The sequence below is a fragment of the Mobula hypostoma genome, chromosome 8, assembly GCF_963921235.1.
Source record: "Mobula hypostoma chromosome 8, sMobHyp1.1, whole genome shotgun sequence".
NCBI classification, from domain to species: Eukaryota; Metazoa; Chordata; class Chondrichthyes; order Myliobatiformes; family Myliobatidae; genus Mobula; species Mobula hypostoma.
The window spans coordinates 10542096-10567304 of NC_086104.1; the positions used below are offsets into that span (position 1 = coordinate 10542096).

The 25209-nt window shown below is 43.8% G+C and overlaps 1 protein-coding gene across 5 annotated transcripts in view; it reads right to left on the reverse strand.

Moving 5' to 3' along the window:
* adgrg6 (adhesion G protein-coupled receptor G6) overlaps positions 1 to 25209 on the reverse strand; it is a 188770-nt gene that overhangs the window by 148677 nt on the left and 14884 nt on the right. The window lies entirely within an intron of this gene.

Consider the following 25209-nt stretch of genomic DNA (forward strand, 5'->3'; position numbering starts at 1 on the left):
ATAAATTACAGTAACAAATATATATTAATTAAATTAAATAATTAGTGCAAAAAAGAATAGAAATAGTGTTTGTGGGTTCATTGTCCATTCAGATATTTGATGGTAGATGGGAACAAACTGTTCATAAAATGCTGAGTGTATGTCTTCAGGCTCCTTCACCTCTTCTCTGATGGTAGTAATGAGAAGCAGGAATGCCCTGGTGATGGTGCGCAAAGTACGAAGGAACAAATTTTAGGGAAAAGTCTTCGCGATAGCCCATTTATCTGGCAAGCTCTAGAACCAGAGGGGCTAACTTCACTCAACTTCACTTGCTCCATCACTGAAATTTTCCCAGAACAAATGGACTCGCTTTCAATGACTCTTCATCTCATGTACCTGATATATATTGCTTATCTTTTACTATTATTATTATTATTTGTCATTATTATTATTTCTTTGTGGATTTGCCCAGTCTGTTGACTTTTGTACACTATTTGAATGCCCAAGTTGGTGTGGTCTTTCATTGATTCTGTTATGGTTATTATTCTATGGTGTTGGCACGTGGCCAAGTGGTTAAGGCATCGGTCTAGTGATCTGAAGGTCGCTAGTTCAAGCCTCAGCTGAGGCAGCGTGTTGTGTCCTTGAGCAAGGCACTTTACCACTTATTGCTCTGCGATGACACTGGTGCTAAGCTGTATCGGCCCTAGTGCCCTTCCCTTGGACAGCATCGGTGGCGTGGAGAGGGGAGACTTGCAGCATGGGAAACTGCCAGTCTTCCATACAACCTTGCCCAGGCCTGCGCCCTGGAAACCTTCCAAATCGCAAATCCATGGTCTCACGAGACTAACGGATGCCTATTATTATTCTATGGATTTATTTAGTATTGAGAAAACGAATCTCAGGGCTGTATATGATGACAAATACATACTTTGATAATAAATTTACTTTGAACTTTGAATCTTGAAATGTGGGTAAATGGGACCAACGTAGATGGGGATCTTGGTTGGCATGGCATAGATGGGCCAAAGGTCCAATTTCCAAGCTGTATGATGCTATGACTAACATTAGGGCAATTATTTGGGTCAACTGACCTGTTCTTGAAATGTAATATTGCTCCATATTTTTCAAATCACAAGACCTCTACTCTGAGCAGAGAGTTTCAATTATTCCACAGAATGAACAATTTTTTGAAGGTCCTTCCAGACTTTGCCTTTACCTCTATCTGGTTCCCCCTCAGCCTCTTCTGCTCCAAGGAAAACAAACCCAGCCTATCTAGTCTCTCCACATGCCAGAAACACTCCATCCTGGTGAATCTCATCTGCACACTCAACGCAATCAACCCATGCTGTCATCAGGCAGGAGGTACAGGAGACCTAGGTCCCACACCACCAGGTTCAGGAACAGTTACTACCTGCAACCAGCAGACCTCTGACCCGGCATGAATAACCTCATTCACTTCTAAACCAATTCTATGACCTGTTGATCATTATCATGGACACTTTACAATTCCTGTTCTTAGTATCATACTTATTTGCATAGTTTGTCACTCCTTGTCTGTTTATGTATAGTTCTTCATAAAATTCAATTGTATTTCATATTTCATTTGAACGTCTGCAAGGAAATGAATCTCAACATAGAATATTGTAAAGTATATGTACAGTACTATTCAAAAGACTCGGGCATACATTAGTAGCTAGGGGGCCTAAGAATTTTGCACTGTACAGTAGTAATTTTATGCATCGAACTGTTGCACAACAAATCAAATTTCATGACATTTGTGAGAGATGGTAAACCTGATTCTGATATGGGTCTCTATTGTGGATTGAGAGTGGGAAGTGGGCAGGGAGAGGGGGATCATGGTTGGGAAAAGGGGGAAAGGAGCAGGAAGCACCAGAGAGACATTCTGTAATGATCAATAAACAAATTGCTTAGAATCAAATGACCCTGTCTGGTGTCTCAGTGCTGGGTGTGCCTGCGCCCACGCTACCCCCTGCCTCTTGCATTCCTTCTCTGCTACCTGTTCTGCATCCCTCCCGTGGTGCTCCAGCCTGGCCATGCCCAACATCCTTTGTTCCCGCTAGATTTACAAACTCACTCTCTGCTCCACGTTGACTAATACAAAGATGTTCAAAGTTCAATATTCAAAGTAAATTTATTATCGAAGTAGAGTACTGTGCAAAAGTATTAGACCCCCTAGCTATATATGTGCCTAATATTTTTGCACAATACACTTTGATAAAAAATTTACTTTTGAATATTGAACTTTGAACACCTTTCCTACAATGGAGCGACCAGGTCTGCACACAATACTCCAGAGGTAGCCTAAATAATGGTTCATAAATCTAGATCTCAGTCTCCCTTCTCTTGTGTCTCATGCCCCAGCCAATGAGACAAATAAGGAGACACAAGAGAGTGCAGATGCTGGAATCTGGAGCAACACATGAAGCATCTGTGAAGTGAAACGGGCAGTCGATGTTTCAGGCTGAGAATCTTCATATGTATCTCCCAGATCAGGGGTTCATAACCTGGGGTCAACCCCTAAAAAATGTTGGGAACACCTGTCATAGAAGAAAGAGCGGGGATCTTAGTGAAACATAATTAGTTTCAAAAGGCTTAGATAGAGTGAACATGGAGAGTCTAGCACCAGATGGACGTTCCTTCAGAATAGGGATGAGGAGGATCTCCTTTAGTCAGAGAGTGGTGAATCTGTAGGATTCATTGCCACAGACGGCTGTGGAAGCCAAGTCATTGGGTATATTTAAACTGAGGGTTGATTGGTTCTTGATTAGTAAGGGTGTCAAATGTGACAGGGAGAAGGCAGGGTAATGGGGTTGAAAGAGAAAATAAATCAGCCATAAGCAAATAATGAAACAGACTCGATGGTCTGAAGGACCTAAATTCTGTTCCTATAAGTCTTACAGGTTAAGCTCCAGTACCACAGTCTTCAGGGATGATTGGACAGATGTACTCTGTTCCTTAAGATCATTGTGGTGATCATGGAACACACAATACTAACATCAGCTCCTAGTACTATTACCCCGGCCGGCTGGTGGCGCAGTGAGATCAGCACCGTACTCCGGAGCAAGGGTTCCCGAGTTCGAATCCAGGTCGGGCTTTCCATCCGTGCCGGGTTGAGTGTCGGGCTGGCTGACATACATAAAAATACAAGGGTTGAGTGCGGAATGTTCATAGCATGGCAGGTTAATCCTGACACCATGTGCCAGACAAGAATGGAATGGCTGAATGACTGGTACGACACGCTTAAAAAAAACAATTACCCCATTCCCCACAGAATTTTCTGACACGATCCCTCAAGTGATGCAGATCCCGAGAACTTGTTTCAGGTGTTATACAATGTATAAACAATATAAACAACGTTGACATTTAAAAGGAAATGAGAGAAAATGATCACAAATATGCAAATATTATAAACTGCAAGCGAAACCAAATGTTACGCAATTTCCATATTATTCTCCGATTGGATTGTCATCCGCCTCCTCAGAAAGTTGAGAGAAAGAAAACCAAACTTTAAATTTAAAAAAACCAAAATTTAAATAAAAAATAAATAAATAAGCAAAAACATATCAGGAACCTGAGGTGAAGAGTTCTTGAAATTGAGTCCATAGGTTGTGGAGCAGTTTAGTGATGAGGTGAGTGAAGGTGAGCCAAGTTGTCCCCTCTGGTTCAAGAGCCTGATGATTGAGGGGCAAAGATGTGAATGGACACAAAAATCCCAGCACAGGACAAAAAAGCCTGAGGGAGTTTCCATTGGATGCTATTTCCTTAACAAGACTTTTCATTTAATTTAAACAAAACATTAATGCCACACCACTTTGCCAGAGGCTTCAGTCACTGTCTGTTCAGGTTTTACTTGATCACCTTTGCACGCTGGGGAACAAACCCGGGCAGAACTGCCCGACATAAAGTACACAAAGTTGGAGGAGGAGGAGGAAAGCCACTCAGCACCTCAAGCCTTCCTCCTCCCCCCATTCAATATAATCATGGCATCTCTGGTGGAGATACGTTTCTACCAAAGGAGATGTAAGACCATAAGATATAGGAACAGAATTAGGACACCTGGCCCATCCAGTCTGCTCCACCATTTCATTATGGTGCTCCTTCCCTCCGCTAGCCTGCATGTCACCCTTAGGCAAGGTGTAGCACCTGCTCAGTCCTCCTGATCAAGGTCACGTGGGATCTGGTGGTGGATGGTCGTGTGGGCAGCTGGTGCACGTCAGAAGTCCTGGTTACGTGACCACTGACGCCAGGCTGACAATCTCTGAAGAGTACTGAAGATGGCTGGATTCACCCATTTTGTAAAGACACTGCCCAGGAGAAGGCAATGGCAAAACACTTCCGTAGAAAAATTTGCCAAGAACAATCACGGTCGTGGAAAGACCACGATCGCCATGTCATATGACATGGCTCATAATGACGACGACAATGAGTCTGCCACAGCACTCATCTCCTGGTAGCTGGCATGTCACAGTGCAATGAAAATCTTGCATGCAGTTGCTGCACAGGCACATACAATACTGTTTACACTTAAATACATATTGGTATTTATTTATGCCAATTTTATTCCATATTCGTCCTTCAGCCTCTAATTTATAATTGTTGGATTTTGTTGTTTTGTTGCATGTCAAAATTTTTAAAAATTTAAAAGTTTCAAAGTTTGGTGTTTCCTGCACTCTAGTTGATCTTACACTGATCCTGTTATAGTTACTATCCTATAGATTTGCTGAGTATTCCACCAGTAGAATTGTAACTATAACAGGATCACTGTAAAGATCAACTAGAGTGCAGGAAACACCAAATTGTGCAAATGTAAACAAATACATAGCAATAGGTAATGAGAACGTGAGATAATGAGATAGAGTCATTAAAGATTCAAAATTCAAAGATTCAAAAAACTTTATTGTCATTCTAACCGTACATCAGCTCTGCAGGGCAGAATGAGACAACGTTTCTCAGGAGCAGTGCAATCATAACATAACAAATGCAACACTAAATAATAAACATAACAATAAATAGTAAAACACAACAGCCACATGTCAGTTAAAATCAAGTTATAAGTGTCCAGTGCAAGTTAAAAGTGTCCAAAGCAGAGTCAGGTAGAGCAGCTATTTCGCAGTCTGACTACCTGTGGGAGGAAGCTGTTTAGTAGCTTTGTGGTTTTAGTTTTGATGCTCCTGTAATGTTTGCCTGATGGCAGAAGAATGAACAGTTCATGGAGAGGGTGTGAGGGGTCTTTAATGATGTACCGTGTCTTCTGGAGGCATCGACTCTGAAAGAGGTATGGGACAGAAGGTAGGGAGACCCCAATAACCTTCTCTGCTCCCCTAACCACCCTCTGCAAGGCTTTTTTGTCGACAGCACTGCAGCTGGAGTACCAGGTTGTGATGCAAAAGGTGAGTACACTCTCAACCACGCCTCTGTAGAATGTAGTTAAGTGGAGAGTGATGCTTGTTTAAGCTTCCTCAGAAAGTGCAATCTCTGCTGGGCCCGTTTCACAATCCCAGTGGTGTTCCTGGACCAGGTGAGATTGTCCGAGATCTGCACCCCAAGGAACTTGATGTTTTCCACTCTCTCCACTGTGGAGCCGCTGATGCTGAGGGGTGTGTGCTCAGGCTGAGACCGTCTGAAAACGACGATCATCTCCTTGATTTTGGTGACATTAAGCATCAAGTTGTTATCCCTGCACCAGCTCTCTAGGTGTTTGACCTCCTCCCTGTACATAGTTTCATCATTTTTGCTGATGAGCCCCACCACTGTGGTATTGTCTGCAAATTTAATGATCAGGTTCTCCTTGAATCTGGCTGCACAGTCATGTGTTAGCAGTGTAAACAGCAATGGGCTAAGCACACAGCCTTGTGGGGATCCAGTGCTCAGTGTGATGGAGTCGGAGATGTTCCTGCCAACACGGACTGACTGTGGTCTCTCCATCAAGAAATCCAGGATCCAGCTACACATGGCAGTGTTAAGGCCAAGCAGCGACAGTTTCTCCACTAGTCTCTGCGGGATGATGGTATTGAACGCTGAACTGAAATCAACGTACAGGATTCTGGCATAAGTGTCTTTGTTGTCCAAGTGAGAGAGAACTGTGTGCAGTATGGTGGATATTGCCTCCTCCGTAGAGCGATTTGGACGATAAGCAAACTGTAGAGGATCCAGCGATGAGGGGAGGCTGGCTGTGATATGAGGCTTGACAAGCCGTTCAAAACATTTCATCACTGTGGGGGGTCAGGGCAAAGGGACGGTAACCATTCAGACAGGCTACAACTGATTTCTTTGCTACAGGGATGAGTGTGGAGGTTTTGAAGCAACTGGGGACAATAGCTTGACTAAGGGAGGTGTTGAAAATGTCTGTCAGGACATCTGCTAATACATCAACACATTCCTTGAGCACAGAGAGATCATTCAATATATATTGCTTATTTATTTATAACTATTATTTTTTTACTTTTTGTATTTGCATGGTTTATTGTCTTTTGCATAGTGGTTGATCACCAGGTTGGTGCACGATTAGGGGCACTTAATAGACTCTTGGATAGGCACATGGATGATAGAAAAATGGAGGGTTCTGTGGGAGGGAAGGGTTAGATTGATCTTGGAGTAGGTTAAAAATTGCCACAACATCACAGGCTGAAGGACATGTACTCAGTCGTACTGTTGTACGCATATGTAAAATTCATGGCAAAGTATTTTAATTTAAAAATGTAGTCTGGTGGGTTTTCTGCAAGCCTCCTACCAAAATAACATCATTAAGTTCTGCTACAGTGATGGCATAAAGCAGGAATGTAACCCGCTCAAGGCAGTGCTTAGTAATACCATTGCACTTGTTAAAAAGAGTTGTCGGGTTTTTTCCTTTTATTAGTAACTTCTCAGAGAAGCATCTGCTACAGCTAAAGTCTGCAGCAAGTACAGACAGCTCTCATTTATAATCTGACAGAAGAGCCATTGTTACTGAATTTACAAGTCCAGAATTTAATGGATTTTGGTTACGTAGATAAGATGGATGCCTGCACTCCAGGGAAACACAAGCCAATAGGGTGACAGACTTGGACTTTTATGAAAGAACTGCACTGTGTTGTCGTAGATAAATTAATACAGGAAGGAGTCACGGTCAAGGCCCTCTGTTGATCAGGGTCAACCAACGATGTTGTATTCCAGCTGTCTACGTGATACGTAAGCCAGAACGCAAGGCAGTACGATATGGAGAGGAAACTCTTACCCATGTAGCAGGCTGCCCCTCTCCACGCAGCTGATGAATCCAAAGGGACAGCAGGGACCGATACAGCGGTGCCACATGATCTCCCAATCAGCATTGAACCCTACGTCGACTGCCTTAGGGATTCCAGCTCTGGATTTTTCCTGAAGCCTTCCCTGTGAGTGGGTATAGCCACAAGGCAGCAGAGGTTTAAGGTCAGAGTTTTCCTTCTCCTTGATGAGCTGCCAACCACAGCTGATGAGCCTCATCTGCCCGGAGCAACTGGTTTTAAGGCACCAGTAACACACCTTGACTGTTCTCCTGTTGATATTAGATTAGATTAGACTCTCAGTCCTCATTTATTGTCATTTAGAAATGCATACATGCATTAAGAAATGATACAATGTTCCTCCAAAGTGATATCACAAAAGAAACAAGACAAACCAAAGACTAACACTGACAAGACCACATAATTATAATATATATTTACAGCAGTGCAAAGCAATACCATAACTTGATAAACAGCAGACCATGGGAACAGTAAGAAAAAGTCTCAAAGTTCTGATCGACTCCCGATAGTCCCCGATAGCAGGCGGCAGAAGGGAGAAACTCTCTCTGCAATAAACTTCCAGGCACCGACAACTGTCGATGTATTGGAAACACCCGACCACAGCCGACTCTGAGTCCGTCCGAAAACTTCGAGCCTGCGACCAGCCCTTCGACACCAAGCACCGAGCACCATCCCTGCCGTGCACTTTGACCCCGTCCCGGCCGCCGAGAAACAAGCAAAGCCGAGGATTCAGGGCCTTCCCCGCCAGAGATTCTGGATCACACAGTAACAGTGGCAGCGAAAAAGGCATTTCAGAAGTTTCTCCAGATGTTCCTCAGTTCCCTCACGTCTGTCTCCATCAGATCAGGATTGTGCACGGCACCCTACTTGACAGATTACAGATATCATTCACCGGAGTGGCCGCTCAAGCTGCGTCGTGCCGCCATCTTCTCCTCCTCCTCCTCCTCTGTTATAAACAGGTCCACGAAGCTTAGTAGCTAATCCACACCCAAAGGCCGAGAACTGGACTTGGTTGACAGAGGCTATTTGAGATGAACGCCACTGGGAGTATTTAATATATAATGGGAGCTTATCCCCACCCCTCCCCGGACTATGGCAACTTTTAATATTCTTTAGGTGTCAATGAGATACCCCTCTCATTCTTCTCAACTCTAACGAGTACAGGCCCAGAGCTATCAAGCAAGTATAGATTTGTATTCCCAGATCCATTGTCAGTCCCTGTTGTGTCCTACATTGACCAGATCTGCAATCTGTTCCTTAACTCTTGATCCCTTATAAGTGGGCCCAGCTAAATTGCTCTTATGTAGAACCAGGACGGAGTCAACGAGACTAATGGTCTACTGAAGTCCTGATGAAGGGTCTTGGCCTAAAACGTCAACTGTTCATTTCCCTCCATTGAAGAACTTGCCAAGTTCCTCCAGCATATTGTGGGTATTGACCAAATGGCTCTTTCTATGTTGTCAATATCTGTAATTCTGATGTGAAGCCATTATCAGTCTGTTTCTGCTGTTCTTTAAATGTAATTACCTATCTCCACACATCTAGAATACTGCATAGACCTTTGGTTACAAGTTCTGGGGCTAATCACTTCAATCTGAGATCCACAGTGAGTGCTGAGTCTCTGGGCTTCAAGTTCTAAAAGACTGTGGACTCTCGATCACTGGTGATACTTAAAGAGGCGTTCAGGCATTTGAGGACAATCGAGAACTGACACAGAAGAGGAGATGAGACCAGGGGCAGAGAACCACACACACACACACACACACACACACACACACACACACACACACAGAGGCAGACAGATACACACATGGGGATACAGACACACACTAATACCCACACATAAACACACACACTGACTGAAAAAAATGATTCCAACCCCGACAATGATCTGCAGTGCGCCATCGCTCAGGAAGCTGATGACAGATCAGTAACACAAGATGAACGAGCATGGACTTGGGGCAAAGTTGCAACCTTGTGGTTAAGTTTCTAAATTAGCTTCCACAAGCCCAATGCAGCAGCGATTTAAAGAGCTGATTTTTAGTGGCAGTGGCCCTGACAGCATAATATAGTTATAAAAACCCATGGTCCTTCATCGAAAGGTATCTGTCCTGGGGTTGGAGTCCTGTCTGTGTGGGTGGGAGGGAGAAAAGGGTCTTGTTTCACTGCAATTGTTTTATTTTGTGGCAGCTGTGTTGTGATTAAACAGTTGTCCCTCAGGTCCCTTTGAAATCTTTCCTTTCTCACCCTAAATATCTACCCCATGATTTTGGACTCCACTGCCCTGGGGAAAAGACTCACAATTTGAAATATTTCTAAAAGCTTGACCCTCATTCTCCTATGCTTCAAGGAACAGAGACCCAGCCTGTCCAACATCTCCCTGTAACTTGGTCCAATAAGGCCTTGCATGTCATAAGGAAACATGATATATAGAAATCAGTGAAAAAATACCGTAGGCGGCACGCTGGTATAGTGATTAGCACATCATTTTATTTCACCAGCTGGTAGTCAATAATAGGGGTTCGATTCCCACACTGTTTTAAGGTGTTTGTTCTCCATTCCAAAGGCGTACAGGTTAGGGTTAGTGAATTCTGGGAGTGCTGCACTGGCGTCAGAAATGCGTGCTGCCCCCAGCACAATCCTTGCCTACTTGACTTGACGCAAACAATGTATTTCACTGTGGGTTTCGAGGTACATACAACAAACAAATCTAATCTTTCATCTTTAAAATGGGCACTCTGCACCAGTACTAGTAATAACCTGGCTAAACACAAGCACACTATAACGTTATACCCCGAAGTATCAAATTACACCAACAAGCCACAAAAACATGAAATCCCGCCAAAGAAAATAGAACGATTTCCTAAGCATAGCATAAATCCACCAAGATTCAATATTAACTCACCGAACTTCGCAGCAACGTTAAAACCACAGCAACTATACACTAGAATCTGTAATCTACAGAATAGAACAGCAATTCTACCAATCCATCAACATCCCATCACCAGAAAATGCCTCCGGGTCTTGGTGACATGAAATACGCCAAGAGGCATGTTCAATTAAATGTACAAAATAGCAAGCAGTACGTCTTTCTTATATGTGGCCCAAATAACTCAGGCCATCAAGCCTGGCAACATTCTTGTAAATCTTCTTTGTACCTTGCCTCGCTTAACGACATGAGACCTTTACCCTGACAGGGTGCCCAAGCCGTAAACGATACCCAAGGTGTGGTCGACAGACACAAAATGCCAGAGGAACTCAGCAGGTCAGACAGCATGTGTGGAGGAAAGTGGACAGCTCATGATTCAGTCCCAGACCCTTCATCAGGGCCTCAGCCTGAAGGGACTCGGCCCAAGATGGTGACCGTTTATTCCTCTCCGTAGATGCTGCCTGTTCCTCCAACATTCTGTGAGTGCTTTTCAAGATTGTTCAGAATGTGGCTGCATCTCATACACGTGCAGCAGGTGACAGTCACCTCCCTGCCATAAGAGTTTACAGACCTAGGACTGGTTTCTCTTTCCACATGCACTTCTTGAAACGATACCATAGCAGTTACCACAATCGCTTTACACTGCCTGCGATCACCGATCGGGGTTTGATTACCTCCACTGTTTGCAAGGAAAGGGCTAGTGAGCTGTGGACATGCTAAGGTGATGCCAGAATTGTGGCAACACCTACGGACAGACCCCAGCAGAACCCTTGATTTGATTTGATGCAAACAACGCAGACACTAGATGTTTTGACGTGTCGGTGTACGTAGGGCCAATAATCTTTAATCTTTAATCTTGTTGCACGTCCTCCAACTATGTTGGTCGTTGACATTAATGAAGCATTTCACTGTTCAATGTTTCCATTCACAGTAGATGTGATAATTCAAGTTACCCTCTTATCTCCCTCTCTTTGACAGACTGAGTTCTTACAGCATTTCTGCTTTCACATCAGAGTGCCACATTGTCAGAGATACAATCGTTCATATATTCTGACAACATAGAATGAGGCCATTTGGCCCATTGAGCCTATGCTCATTCTCAAAGCATTCCCGTCACCACTGTTCCACAACTTATTTCCCTTATATTCCCATCATCTCCCCCCAGTTCTTCAAATTTCACGACATATGCTGGTGACATTAAAACTGATTCTAATTCTGAAAAACGATCTTGGACCCGATTGCTTTCCTTCACCTTGCAGCCATTCTGTAGGAATGTCATGCATAATCATCTTATTTCCTCGTGGACACTCCTCAGGTCCAAAATAGTTTTTGCACAGTTAATAAAAGTACATTGGGAGGCATGATGGTGACTGTTATTGTTGAGGTATAAGGGCCTTATAAGGGCCAAAGGAAAAACCAGGAAACCTGACAATGAGGAGGAACCCGTCGCTTCCATGTTTTCTGGCAGGGTCGGCAGGATCCTGAAGAAATACTGGATGAATATCATCCACAGATCCGTAAGAAAGCTCAATTCATAACTTATGTGGGTCAAAGGTGACCTGGAACTCTGGTCAGCTGGTGATTACATGATTCCCTATGAATGTGGAGCAGCATATATCAGCCAGACAGGACACACGGTGGAAACCCGCATCAAAGAGCGTAGGAGGTGCATCCATTTTGGTTACCTGGATAAGTTGGTAGTAGCAGAACATTGCTTTTGCAATGGTCATAGGATTGACTTTGACGGCATGAAACTGCTGTGACATGCCAACGGCTTTTGGGATCACCTGGTGAAGGAAGCCATTGAAATAAAACTAGAAGGAAAGAATTTTAACAAAGATGAAGGTCTCACTCTAAGTAAGAACTGGAATTTGATAGTAAACAAGATAGGGACAGCAGAAACCTGACTGGGTGAGGACTAACCAATCAAGAGGCATGGACTATGGGGGTATAAATACCACCGGACTAGACATGCCCAGGCATCATCCTCGATGAAGGTGGCAGAGTTTGTCATTGAAACGTATGTTAAGATCCTGTACCTGGCTGGAAGCCAGAGAAGAGTTAATATGATTCTAATTCTGATACTAACTCTACATCTTTGGAACATGGGAAGAAATTGGAGCGCCCAGAGGAGACCCACACATTCACATGGAGAATGTACAAACTCTTTACAGACTGTGGCAGAAATGTAATGCAAGGTAATAAGGTGATGCTAACTGCAACACTACTGTACTGTACTGCAGTTAATGGTATGTGCTGTGGCTAAATTAGGTGCCAAAATTCTCAAGTTAGAGCAATGACTTCGCACCAAAAGCAATCACACTAGTGGTTTAGTGCTTTGAAACAACTGTGGTTCTTCAAATGCACTGGTATCCTTGACACTTATTACCCTGTGTGACATTCTGCAGAAAACAATTGCTTCTAACATTCGGAAATGAAAACCATTCTCCATCTCTGAAGTCAGTCGTGGTTCAGCAGGCAGAGCTCTCTCTTCTAAGATGGAAGGTCGAGAGTTCAGGCAATGCTGCACAGAGGACTTTTTGCACAAAGTTTAAAAAGAACGTGGGCGCACATATTGATGCTGAGCGTGACTGATGGGGTGGAAGAGGAAAGACTTTTACCTCTGGAACTGGGGGCAACCAACTAAGCTTGAAATGGTGAGAAATTTCTTGACTCAGAGACATCTGTTTCTCCCCACCCCACCCCCATAAACACTTTTGAATCACAATTGGATCTGAAGTTAGCATATGGTGGCATATACATACTTTGATAATAAATTTACTTTGAAAATTGAACTTTGACATATTTTTATGTTCTTCCCCCATTCTGGTGACTGTTTCACCCCTTCTCTTCTCCCTCACTGCCCTCACAACCTGCCCAGCACCTCCCTCTGAATACCCGCCCGACCCCTTCCCTTTCTTCTATGGACCAATGTCCTCTCCTATCAGATTCCTTCTTCTTGAGCCTTTATCTTTTCCACCTATCACCAACCAGCTTCTCACTTCAACCTCCCCCACATACCGTCCTTCCCCCTCACCTATCACCTTCCAGCTTGCTATCACTAAGGAAAAGGTGCTTATGAAGCTGAAAGCTCTGAAGGTAGAAAAGTCACCTGGACCATATTGATTACTTCCCCTCATGCCACCTTCAGATTCTGCCTTCAGCCCCTTTCCTTTCCAGTCCTGATGATGGGACTCAGCCCGAAACATCAACTGCTCATTCCCCTCCATAGATGCCACCTGACTTATTAAGTTCCTCCAGCATTTTGTGTGTGTTTCTCTTCACTTGGGGGGCTGTAGATCTGTGAAATGTTGTATCACAGAACAACACAGAACATAGAAACTTACAGCACATTACAGGCCCTTCAGCGCACAATGTTGTGCCGACCATGTAACCTACTCTAGGGACTGCCGAGAATTTCCCTAGTCCATAGCCCTCTGTTTTTCTAAGCTCCATGTACCTATCAAAGAGTCTCTTAAAAGACCCTATTGTATCTGCTTCCACTACCGCCGCCAGCAGGTCATTCCACGCACCAACCATTCTTTGTGTGAAAAACTTACCCCTGTCATCCCCTCAGTACCTATTTCCAAGCACCTTAAAATGATGCCCCCTCACGTTAATCATTTCAGCCCTGGGGAAAAAGCCACACGATCACACGACCCACACGATCAATGCCTCTCATCATCTATGTACTTCTGTCAGGTCAGCTGTAATCCTCCATTGCTCCAAAGAGAATCCTCCGTTCACTCAACCTATTCTCATAAGGTATGCCCTCCAAACCAGGCAACGTCCTTATAAATCTTCTCTGCCCTTTCTCTATAGCATCCACGTCCTTCCTGGAAAGAGGTGACTAGAACTGAACTCAGTACTCCAACTGGGGTCTGACCAAGGTCTTATATAACTGTAACATTACCTCACGGCTCTTGAACTCAATCCCATGGTTGATGAATGCCAACACACCATACACCTTCTTAATAACACTGTCAACCTGCGCAGCAGCTTTGAGTGGCCTATCGACACGGACCCCAAGATCTCTCAGAACCCCCACACTGCCGAGGATCTTACCATTTATATTATATTCTGTCTTCAAATTCAATCTACCAAAATGAACCGCTTCACACTTATCTGGGTTGAAGCCCATCTGCCACTTCTCAGCCCAGTTCTACATCCTATTGATGTCCCGCTGTAACCTCTGACAACTATCCAGATATCCAAAACACCTATAACCTTTGTGTCATCAGCAAATTTACAAACCCACTCTTGTACTTCCTCATCCAGGTCACTTATAAAAATCACAAAGAGGAGGGGTCCCAGAACAGATCCCTGTGGAACACCACCGGTCACCGACCTCCATGCAGAACACGAGCCATCTACATCCATCCTTTGCCTTCTGTGGACAAGCTAATTCTGGATCCACAAAGCAAGGTCTCCTTGGATTCCATACCTCCTTACTTTCTGAAGGAGCCTTGCATCGGGAACCTTATCAAATGCCTTACTGAAGTCCATGTACAGTACATCCACTGTTCTACGTTCATCAATGTGTTTTGTTACATCCTCAAAGAGTTCAATTAGGCTTGTGAGGCAGAAACTGCCCTTGACAAAGCCATGCTGACTATCCTTAATCAAATGATGTCTCTCCAAATGTTCATAAATCCTGCCTCTCAGGATCTTCTCCAACAACTTGCCCACCACCAAAGTCAGACTCAATGGTCTATAATTTCCTGGGTTATCTATATTCCCTTTCTTGAACAAGGGAACAACATTTGCAACCCTCCAACCCTCCGGTACTTCTCCCATCCCTATTGATGATACAAAGATCTTGCAAGAGGCTCAGCAATCTCCTCCCTCACTTCCCAAAGTAGCCTGAGGTAAATCTCATCCGGTCTCGGTGACTTATCTAACTTAATGCTTTTCAAAAGCTCCAGCGCATCCTCTTATATAGTGAAGGAGATAAGAGTTGTGGTCACTAACTCAAAAATACTCTCCCACCGACACCCGACCAGGTTCATTTCCCAGTACCAGATCAAGAACAGCCTCTCCTCTAGTTGGCTTATCTACATATCAGGAAATATTAGGAAAACTTCCTGAACACACCTAACAAACTTCACCCCATCTAATCCCCTTGCATTAAGGAGATGCCAATCAATATTAGGAAGGTTAAAATCTCCCATCACAACAACCCTATCATTATTGTACTATAACAGAATCTACCTCCCTATCCACTCCTCGATATCCCTGTTACTATTGGGGGGGGTCTATAAAAATCACCCAGTAGCGTTATTGCCCCCTTCCTGTTTCTGACTTCCACTCACACTGATTCAGTAGACCATCCCTCCATGACTTCCTCCTTTCCTGCAGCCATGACACTATCCCTAATTATCAATGCCCTGTACCCAACTCTTTTGCCTCCCTCTCTGTTCTTTTTGAAACATCTAAAGCCTGGCACTCTCAGCAGCCATTCCTGCTCCTGAGACAACCAAGTCTCTGTAATGGCCACAATGTCATAGTTCCATGCATTCATCCACGATCTAAGTTCGTCCACCTTGTTTGTGATACTCCTTGCATTAAAATAGACACACCTCAAACCATCCGGCTGAGTGCACCTTTGCTCTAACATCTGCCTATCCTTCCTCACAAACTCCCTACAAGCTGTCTCTACTTGTGCGCCAACCTCTTCACTGCCTCTTCACTTCCGTTCCCACCCCACCTGAAAATCTAGTTTAAACCCTCCCCAACAGCATTAACAAACCTCCTCGCCAGGATATTGGTCACCCTCAGATTCAAGGGCAACCCGTCCTTTTTGTACAGGTCACACCAGCCCCAGAAGAGGTCCCAATGATCCAGAAATCTGAATCCCTACCACAAGTACATACACTATTGCAATGAATAACTTACATGTACCATGCAGTGAAAATCCTGCATGTAGCTTCATCACTGGCACATTAATGATTAAAGATTACTTGTCTCACTTACATTGAAACACACAGTGAAAAATGCATTGTTTGTGTCTAGTCAAATCAGCAAAGGTTGTTCAAGCGTTGTCATGCCTCCGACACCAACATATTAGCATCATGCACAAGACAAACGTAAACATACAGTAAATTAAACACAAATTTTACAAGAAAACACAATTAGAACAAAAAAAATGTCCATTTTTTATGTACAGTGATCAAAGGGGTGCCAGTGTTGATAAACTGTACTGGTTAGCATTGTGCCATTTGGTTCAATAACTGATTGGTTGAAGGGAATTAGCTGTTCTTGAACATGGAGGTGTGGGACTTCAGGCTTCTAAACCTCCAGTCTGATGAAAACTGTGAGAAGATGGCATGGTAGATGTGAGAAGATAGCAGGGGCTAGATGGTGGGGGTCCTTGAAGATGGATCTTGCCTTCTTGATACTGCGACTCCTGTAGATACTACCGATGGAGGGAGGGTTATGCCCGTGATGTATTGAGCCAAGTCTACTAGTCTACAGCTCCTTACGTTCATGATGCTGAGTAACTATCCTGTCTAAGCCTCTCATAATCTTATAAACTCTATTTTCCCAAGTCAACGCTAGATGCATCAGAGAGTTATAAACACAAGTGAGTCACAGATGATGGAAATTCAGAAACATGCCAATGCATCATAAATTCCCTGTCTTGGAACTGTGTTTTCATCTCTCTCCAAAGACCCCCCACGTCCACATTACCATTTCACTCGGAGGATGCCTACATTCCGTTGCACACTCTCTTATGAGGGATACACACAGAAAAGGCAGAGATTTCCCAAATGGAAAAATCACGCAGTCCATGCCAAGTTCTGTTGACAGACAGAAGCGGATGGCAACATCAGTGTTCAAAATTATAAACAGCCTGAGGGCAGACCAGTGCGCCTTAAACCATGGCATTGTGTTCCATTTGTCTTCAGACCATGAGACAAAAAAGTAGATAGATGTTGGTTTATTAATATCACATGTACCGCGAAACCGTGAAAAGTTTCTGCTTGCAGGGCATGGTATACCTAAGTACATCGAGGTGGTTCGAAAGGGAAAAAAATCTTTCTTGTCATCTGATTTTTGCAAATCTCTTTATATTTTTCAAGATGGATCAAGGTGTTCCCCCACCCCCATTACTTTCCTTTCCCAGGAAGGCCTACGGGGACCAAGCATTTGCAATCGCAACCAACGACCAGAGTCTCTTTGAATGCCATGCAAATAATGTGAACATTTGCAACGTCTTACGGAAGTGCTGTGGAGAGCATTCTAACAGGCTGCATCACATCTGGTATTGGGTGGGCGGGGGGTGAGCTGGGCATTACCCAGAATCCAAATTAGCTGCAGAAAGTTGTAATCTCAGCCTGGTCCGTCAAGGGCACTGGCCTCCCCAGCATTTAGGACATCTTCAAGGACTGATGCGTCAAAAAGCCGGTATCCATCATTTAGGATCCCATCACCCAGGACATGCTCTCTTCTCATTGCTACCATCAGGAAGGAAGCCCAGGAGCCTGAAAGCACACACTCAACGATTCAGGAACATCTTCTTCCCCTCTGCCATCAGATTTCTGAATGGACATTGAAGCCATGAACACTACCTTACCACTTTTTTTTTGTCTTTTTGTACTACCTATTTAATTTAACTTTTTAAATTAAGAACTTAGAGCGTGGATCAATACGTAGGTGTATAAAATGATCAGAGGCATTGATCGTGCGGAGAGCCGGAGGCTTTTTCCCAGAACTGAAGTGGCTAACACGAGGGGGCATAGTTTTAAGGTGCTTGGAAATAGGTACCGAGGGGATGTCAGGGGTATGTTTTTCACTCAGAGAGTAGTGGGTGTGTGGAATGCACTGCTGGCAGCGGTGGTGGAAGCAGACACAATAGGGTCTTTTAAGATTCTCTTTGATAGGTACATGAAGCTTAGAAAAAATAGAGGGCTATGCTCTAGGGAAATTCTAGGCTCTCTAGAGTCGGTTACATGGTTGGCACAACATTGTGGGCCAAAAGGCCTGTAATGTGCTGTAAATATCTACGTTTTATGTTCTAATATATATGCTTCATACTACAATTTACAGTTTTTATGATTATGTATCACAACGTATCACTGCTGCAAAACAACAAATTTCACAACATATGCCAGCGATATTAAACCTGATTCTGATTCCTTAAAACATGCCCAGTGCATCCCAGTTCCTGCAGAACCTGCGGCAGTTTACAATTATGCAAAAACTCATTTGGATCCTGGACCCTTGAACATGTTTTTTTTTTCAGATGGGAACCTGTTAAAATGATTAAGCGTGCATTAGAACTCATGGGTTGCACTAGATCACATCCATTAGATTCATAAATGGGGTTACATCATGCAAGGATCTTATTTATAAAATGTAACTGGTCCAGTTGTTAGAAGAACCAGCTGAAGCCATTTCAAAGCTTAATACTGTGCAAAAGGAAGGCCATTTGGTCCATCATGGTGTGTTATTTGGGCAGCATGGAAGCAAAACAGAGAGTGCAATGCATTACTGCTACTGTAAGATTAGGGTTCGATCCCCGTCACTGTTTGTTTGTACGTTCTCTCTGTGATTGCATGGTTTTCTGTGAGTGCTCCAGCTTCCTCCCCCATTCCAAAGGTGTACAGGTTAGGGTTAGTAAGTTGTGGGCACGCTATGTTGGTGTTGGTAGCAAGGCGATACTTGCAGACTGCTCCCAGCACTTCCTCAGACTGAGCTGGTTGTTTTGACAGTTTGATATACAAGTGACTAATAAACCTTATTTCTTTAATCTGTGGTGGCCAGTGCTATCATGTTTGCTGTTGTGTGCTGGGGCAGCAGGCTGAGGGTAGCAGACACCAACAGAATCAACAAACTCATTCGTAAGGCCAGTGATGTTGTGGGGATGGAACTGGACTCTCTCACGGTGGTGTCTGAAAAGAGGATGCTGTCTAAGTTGCATGCCATCTTGGATAATGTCTCCCATCCTCTACATAATGTACTGGGTGGGCACAGGAGTACATTCAGCCAGAGACTCATTCCACCGAGATGCAACACAGAGCGTCATAGGAAGTCATTCCTGCCTGTGGCCATCAAACTTTACAACTCCTCCCTTGGAAGGTCAGACACCCTGAGCCAATAGGCTGGTCCTGGACTTATTTCATAATTTACTGGCATAATTTACATATTACTATTTAACTATTTATGGTTCTATTACTATTTAATTAGTTATGGTGCAACTGTAACGAAAACCAATTTCCCCCGGGATCAATAAAGTATGACTACTACTATAAAGATAATTCTGCACGTGGACCTCTTAACCCAGAGTAAACCAGGTAACCATACTAGGTGCAGTCCAGTCAAGTATAGTTAACACCTCCTATGGAGAATGTTCTTTATCTGGAATGTATGTTCTATCATAAATTGGCACGTCATCCTCTGTCAGATCCTCCATCTGTATAGCGCACTGCCACAGGAGGGCTAACAGCATTGCCATGGTGCCTGCCACCCTGGCCATTTCCCTTTTCTATCTTCTACCTTTTGGGGAAAGATACAGGAGTTTAAAAGGGCAAATGATCAGACTTAGGAATGGCTTCTCCCCCACTGCTACAAAAACTTCTGAACTGGTCACTCTTTTCCCATCCCCTTCCCAGTGGTACTGTCATTATCTTAATTCTATCTCTTACGTTATTGCCATTTTAGAATTTGTTTTTGCTCTGTTTCACATTGCAGTACAATCTTTGCATCATTCAGCTGTATTTGCATAGAACATAGAACACAGAATATAGAATACAGAACACAGGACACAGGATACAGGACACAGGACACATGACACAGGACACAGGACATAGAACACAGAACAGGACAGAAGAGTACAGTACAGTCCCTTCAGCCCATGATGTTGTGCCGACCTTTTAACCTACTCTAAGAACAATCTAACCCTTCCCTCCCACATAGTCCTCCATTTTCCTGTCCTCCAACTGCCAGTCAAAGAGCTTCTACTGTAAATGCTGAATTAAACGTAATAGTTGTATTTACCATGTATTACTGTGAGCGCTACACGAGCAAAGAATCTCATTGCATCCTGCTGCATCAATCCATCGATCTATCTACATGTTATCCTAAACCTTCAACTGCTCAACTGCTGTTTCTAGTATTTGGAGAGGAATCCCATCCACTAACTGGGGAGTCTCAGAGTAGAGGGAAGGACTTATAAAATGGGAAAAGTCAAATTAATTAAAAAACACAAGATATTCTACAGATGCTGGAAATCTTGAGGAACACACATAAAATACCAAAGGAGCTCAGATGGTCAGGCAGTATCTGTGGAGGGGAATAAACAGTCGATGTTCTGGACTGAAACCCTTCATCAGGACTGGAAAGGGACAGAGCCAGAGTGAGATGGTGGAGGGACAAAACGTCAGAAGTCCTTTCCCCACAGATGCTGCTCACTGAGTTCCTCCAGTAGGTTCAGATTCCAGCATCAGCGATGTCTCTAGAACAAGAGATTCTGCCGATGTTGGATATTAGAGTAACAAACACAAAATGCTGGAGGAACAAGCAGGTCAGGCAACATCCACGAAGTGGAGAGGAATAAACAGTTGACGTTTTGGGCTGAAACCCTTCAGCAGGACTGGAAAGGAAGGCGGAAGAAGCCGGGATATAAGAGGGTCGAGAAGGAGGAGTATAATCTGGTAGGTTATTGGAGAGACAAGGTGAGGGGGAAGGGTGAGGGATGAAGTGAGAAGCTGTGAGGTGATAGAATGAAATGTTAAGGGGCTGAAGAAGAAAGAATCTGATAGGAGACGGCAGTGGACCATGGGAGAAAAAGCAGGAGGAGGGGAATCTTCTTCAGTCCATCAGGACTGAAACCTTAACTGTTTATATTCCACTCCATAGGTTCCCCTCTAGCAATTTACTAGAAACTCATCCGCACACAGTGTGGTGGAAATTTGGAGCTCTTTTCAGCCGGAGTAGGGCCAAAGGAGAAGAAGGAGAACTTAATAAGCCCATTTCCAGCATGTGGAACACATTAACCAGACACACTAACCAACGTTAGGTCAAGTGTTAATTCTGAATCTGTGAACTCAGGGTATTTTGGGATATGGAGAAAGGGAGGTATAGGAGCATTGTTCAGAGATTAACCACGATGCTAAAGACCCCCTTCCAATCTTATCTCCATTGCACTGTGGTTTCTCTCATAGAAACATAGAAACATAGAAAATAGGTGCAGGAGTAGGCCATTCGGCCCTTCGAGCCTGCACCGCCATTTATTATGATCATGGCTGATCATCCAACTCAGAACCCTGCACCAGCCTTCCCTCCATACCCTCTGATCCCCCTAGCCACAAGGGCCATATCTAACTCCCTCTTAAATATAGCCAATGAACTGGCCTCAACTGTTTCCTGTGGCAGAGAATTCCACAGATTCACCACTCTCTGTGTGAAGAAGTTTTTCCTAATCTCAGTCCTAAAAGGCTTCCCCTTTATACTCAAACCATGACCCCTCATTCTGGACTTCCCCAACATCGGGAACAATCTTCCTGCATCTAGCCTGTCCAATCCCTTTAGGATTTTATACGTTTCAATCAGATCCCCCCTCAATCTTCTAAATTCCAACGAGTACAAGCCTAGTTCATCCAGTCTTTCTTCATATGAAAGTCCTGCCATCCCAGGAATCAATCTAGTGAACCTTCTTTGTACTCCCTCTATGGCAAGGATGTCTTTCCTCAGATTAGGGGACCAAAACTGCACACAATACTCCAGGTGTGGTCTCACCAAGGCCTTGTACAACTGCAGTAGTACCTCCCTGCTCCTGTACTCGAATCTTCTTGCTATAAATGCCAGCATACCATTCGCCTTTTTCACCGCCTGCTGTACCTGCATGCCTACTTTCAATGACTGGTGTATAATGACACCCAGGTCTTGTTGCACCTCCCCTTTTCCTAATCGGCCACCATTCAGATAATAATGTTTTCCTATTTTTGCCACCAAAGTGGATAACTTCACATTTATCCACATTAAATTGCATCTGCCATGAATTTGCCCACTCACCCAACCTATCCAAGTCACTCTGCATCCTCTTAGCATCCTCCTCACAGCTAACACTGCCGCCCAGCTTCGTGTCATCCGCAAACTAGGAGATGCTGCATTTAATTCCTTCATCCAAGTCATTAATATATATTGTAAACAACTGGGGTCCCAGCACTGAGCCTTGCAGTACCCCACTAGTCACTGCCTGCCATTCTGAAAAGGTCCCGTTTATTCCCACTCTTTGCTTCCTGCCTGCTAACCAATTCTCTATCCACATCAATACCTTACCCCCAATACCGTGTGCTTTAAGTTTGCACACTAATCTCCTGTGTGGGACCTTGTCAAAAGCCTTTTGAAAATCCAAATATACCACATCCACTGGTTCTCCCCTATCCACTCTACTAGTTACATCCTCAAAAAATTCTATGAGATTCGTCAGACATGATTTTCCTTTCACAAATCCATGCTGACTTTGTCCGATGATTTCACCGCTTTCCAAATGTGCTGTTATCACATCTTTGATAACTGACTCCAGCAGATTCCCCACCACCGACGTTAGGCTAACCGGTCTATAATTCCCCGGTTTCTCTCTCCCTATAGAGGTAAACACAATGGACAGCTGAATTTAAGAAAACATAAGCCAAAGGAGCAGAATCAGGCCATTTGGCCCATCAAGTCTGCTCTGCTACACCACCATGACCAATTTATTATTCCTCTCAACCCCTTTCTCCTGTCTTCTTCCTGTAACCTTTCACGCCCTGACTGATCAAGAGCTGAACAGCTTCAACTTTAAACATACCCACTAACTTGGTTTCCACAGCCATCTGCGGCAATAAATTCCACAGATTCACTACTCTCTGGCTAAAGAAATTCCTCCTCATCCCTGTTGTACAGGAAGATCTCTCTATTCTGGGGCTGTGCCCTCTGTTCTTACACTCTCCCACTATAGGGAACAACTTATCCACATCCACTCTATCTGAGCATTTCAATATTTGATAGGTTTCAATGAGGTACCCCCTCATTCATCTAAACCAGTGAATATAGGACCAAAGCCATCAAATGATCCTCATACATTAAATCTTTCATTCGTGGGATCACTCTCATGAACCTCCTCTGGACTCTCTCCAATGCCAGCACATCCTTTCTTAGATCAGGGGCCCAAAACTGCTCACAGTACTCCAAGAGCAGCCTGGCCAATGCCTTATAAAGTCTCAGTACAAGACAGAGCGATGATGAAGAGGGTGGAAGGTTCTATTAGTGCCAGTGATCACCAACACCCAAACTGGTAACCATCTTTGACTGAAAAGGTCCAACTTGCCTTGGATGCTCTCAGCCCCAGAACATATAAGGCAAAGACCCGCTAATGGGCAATTTTTTTCTGGTGTCCAACAAACATTTTCTTTTCATGTCCTGGAATTATTTCCAGCACATAAATATGTCGTCGATTTAAATTTATAATCTTGGCTATTAACTCCACCTAATGTGTCCCACATGCTGTACATTTCAATGCGTGTCTGCTAATTAAAGTCCGCTTCTCCGGAAAATTCTACACAAAATGTTGGATGCAGCCCAGTCCATCACAGGCGAAGCCTTCTACACCACTGGGCACATTTACATGGAGTGCTGCCACAAGAAAGCATCAAGGGCTCCCAGTATTCAGGCCTTGCTCTCTTCTCGCTACTACCACCAAGCAGGGAATACAGAAGCCTCAGGTCCCACACCACCAGGTTCAGGAACAGTTATTACCATTCAACCATCAGGCTCCTGAACTGACGTAGACAACTTCACTCACCTCAGCTTTGAACCGATTCCACAACCTACAGACTCACTTTCAAGGACTCTACAACTCATGTTCTCAGTATCATTTGTTATATTTGCACAACTTGTCGCCTTTTGCAAATTGGGTGGTTGTCAGACTTTGTGTGTACATTTTAATTGACTCTAATTTATTGCTTTCTGCTTGTAAGGGAATATACTACCGAACTCGAGTGCAGGAGTCACAGAGGCTTTGGCAATCCAAACAAAACAAAAGATTTATTACAGAAATTAACCAGAAAAACTAACAAGAGCTCAGGCAAGCTACTGAAATCACTCATGATGCACAGAAGAATCCCAGATTGAATGAAGGTGATAAATACACAGAGAGCGTAACAGTGCCCAGGATCCAAAATGAGATACCTGCACCACAAAGCGAAAAACCAGGGCTAGCTCAAAGACAAACAATTAGACATGAAATGAACATGGCAACACTGAGAAAATACAGTCCACATACTAACTATATGTCTTCTTCTTTAAAAACAACCTCTGGTTGTGACAGTTCTACTGTGAATGTCTGCAAGAAAATATATTTCAAGGTAGTAAACGGTGTCATATACAGCACATGCTTTGATAATAAATCTACTTTGACTTTGACCTTCAGCTTGAGTCTTACTCCACCCTCTATTTCCCAGTACTCCATTACCCCATACCATCCATGCCTTATTCCCTAACCACAACCAAAAGGCAATGACCCAACTCAGTAACAGTCCACATATGTGTTGGAAATATTCTAACCAGATTCCAGGCATGCTGACAGAGGAAATCCATTGATAAGACGACACCATGCAGACCCGCAGATAGGGTCCAGACGGCAGAGGGGCTTGGTTCACTCCACTTCTCCTCAGCCCTGTCTTGTCACCTGCACTGTACTCACATCAGCTGAGAGCTCATGATTACAATTGTAGTTATAGAGTGCTACTTGCACAGTAAAAGGCACTTTGCCTTACCTAGTCTATAATAAATTATTAGTCTGCCTAGTCCCATCATCCCACGCTTGGACCCCTCCCATCCATGTACTTATCCGAACTTCTCTTCAGTGTTGAAATCCAACACATCTATCACTTCTGAACGCAGCTTGTTCCACACACTGATCACCCTCTGAGTGAAGAAGTTCCCCTTAAACATTTCACCTTTCATTCTTGACCTATGACCTCTAGTTCTAGTCTCACCCAAGCCTGTTTGCTTCCACCCTATCTATACTCCTCAAAT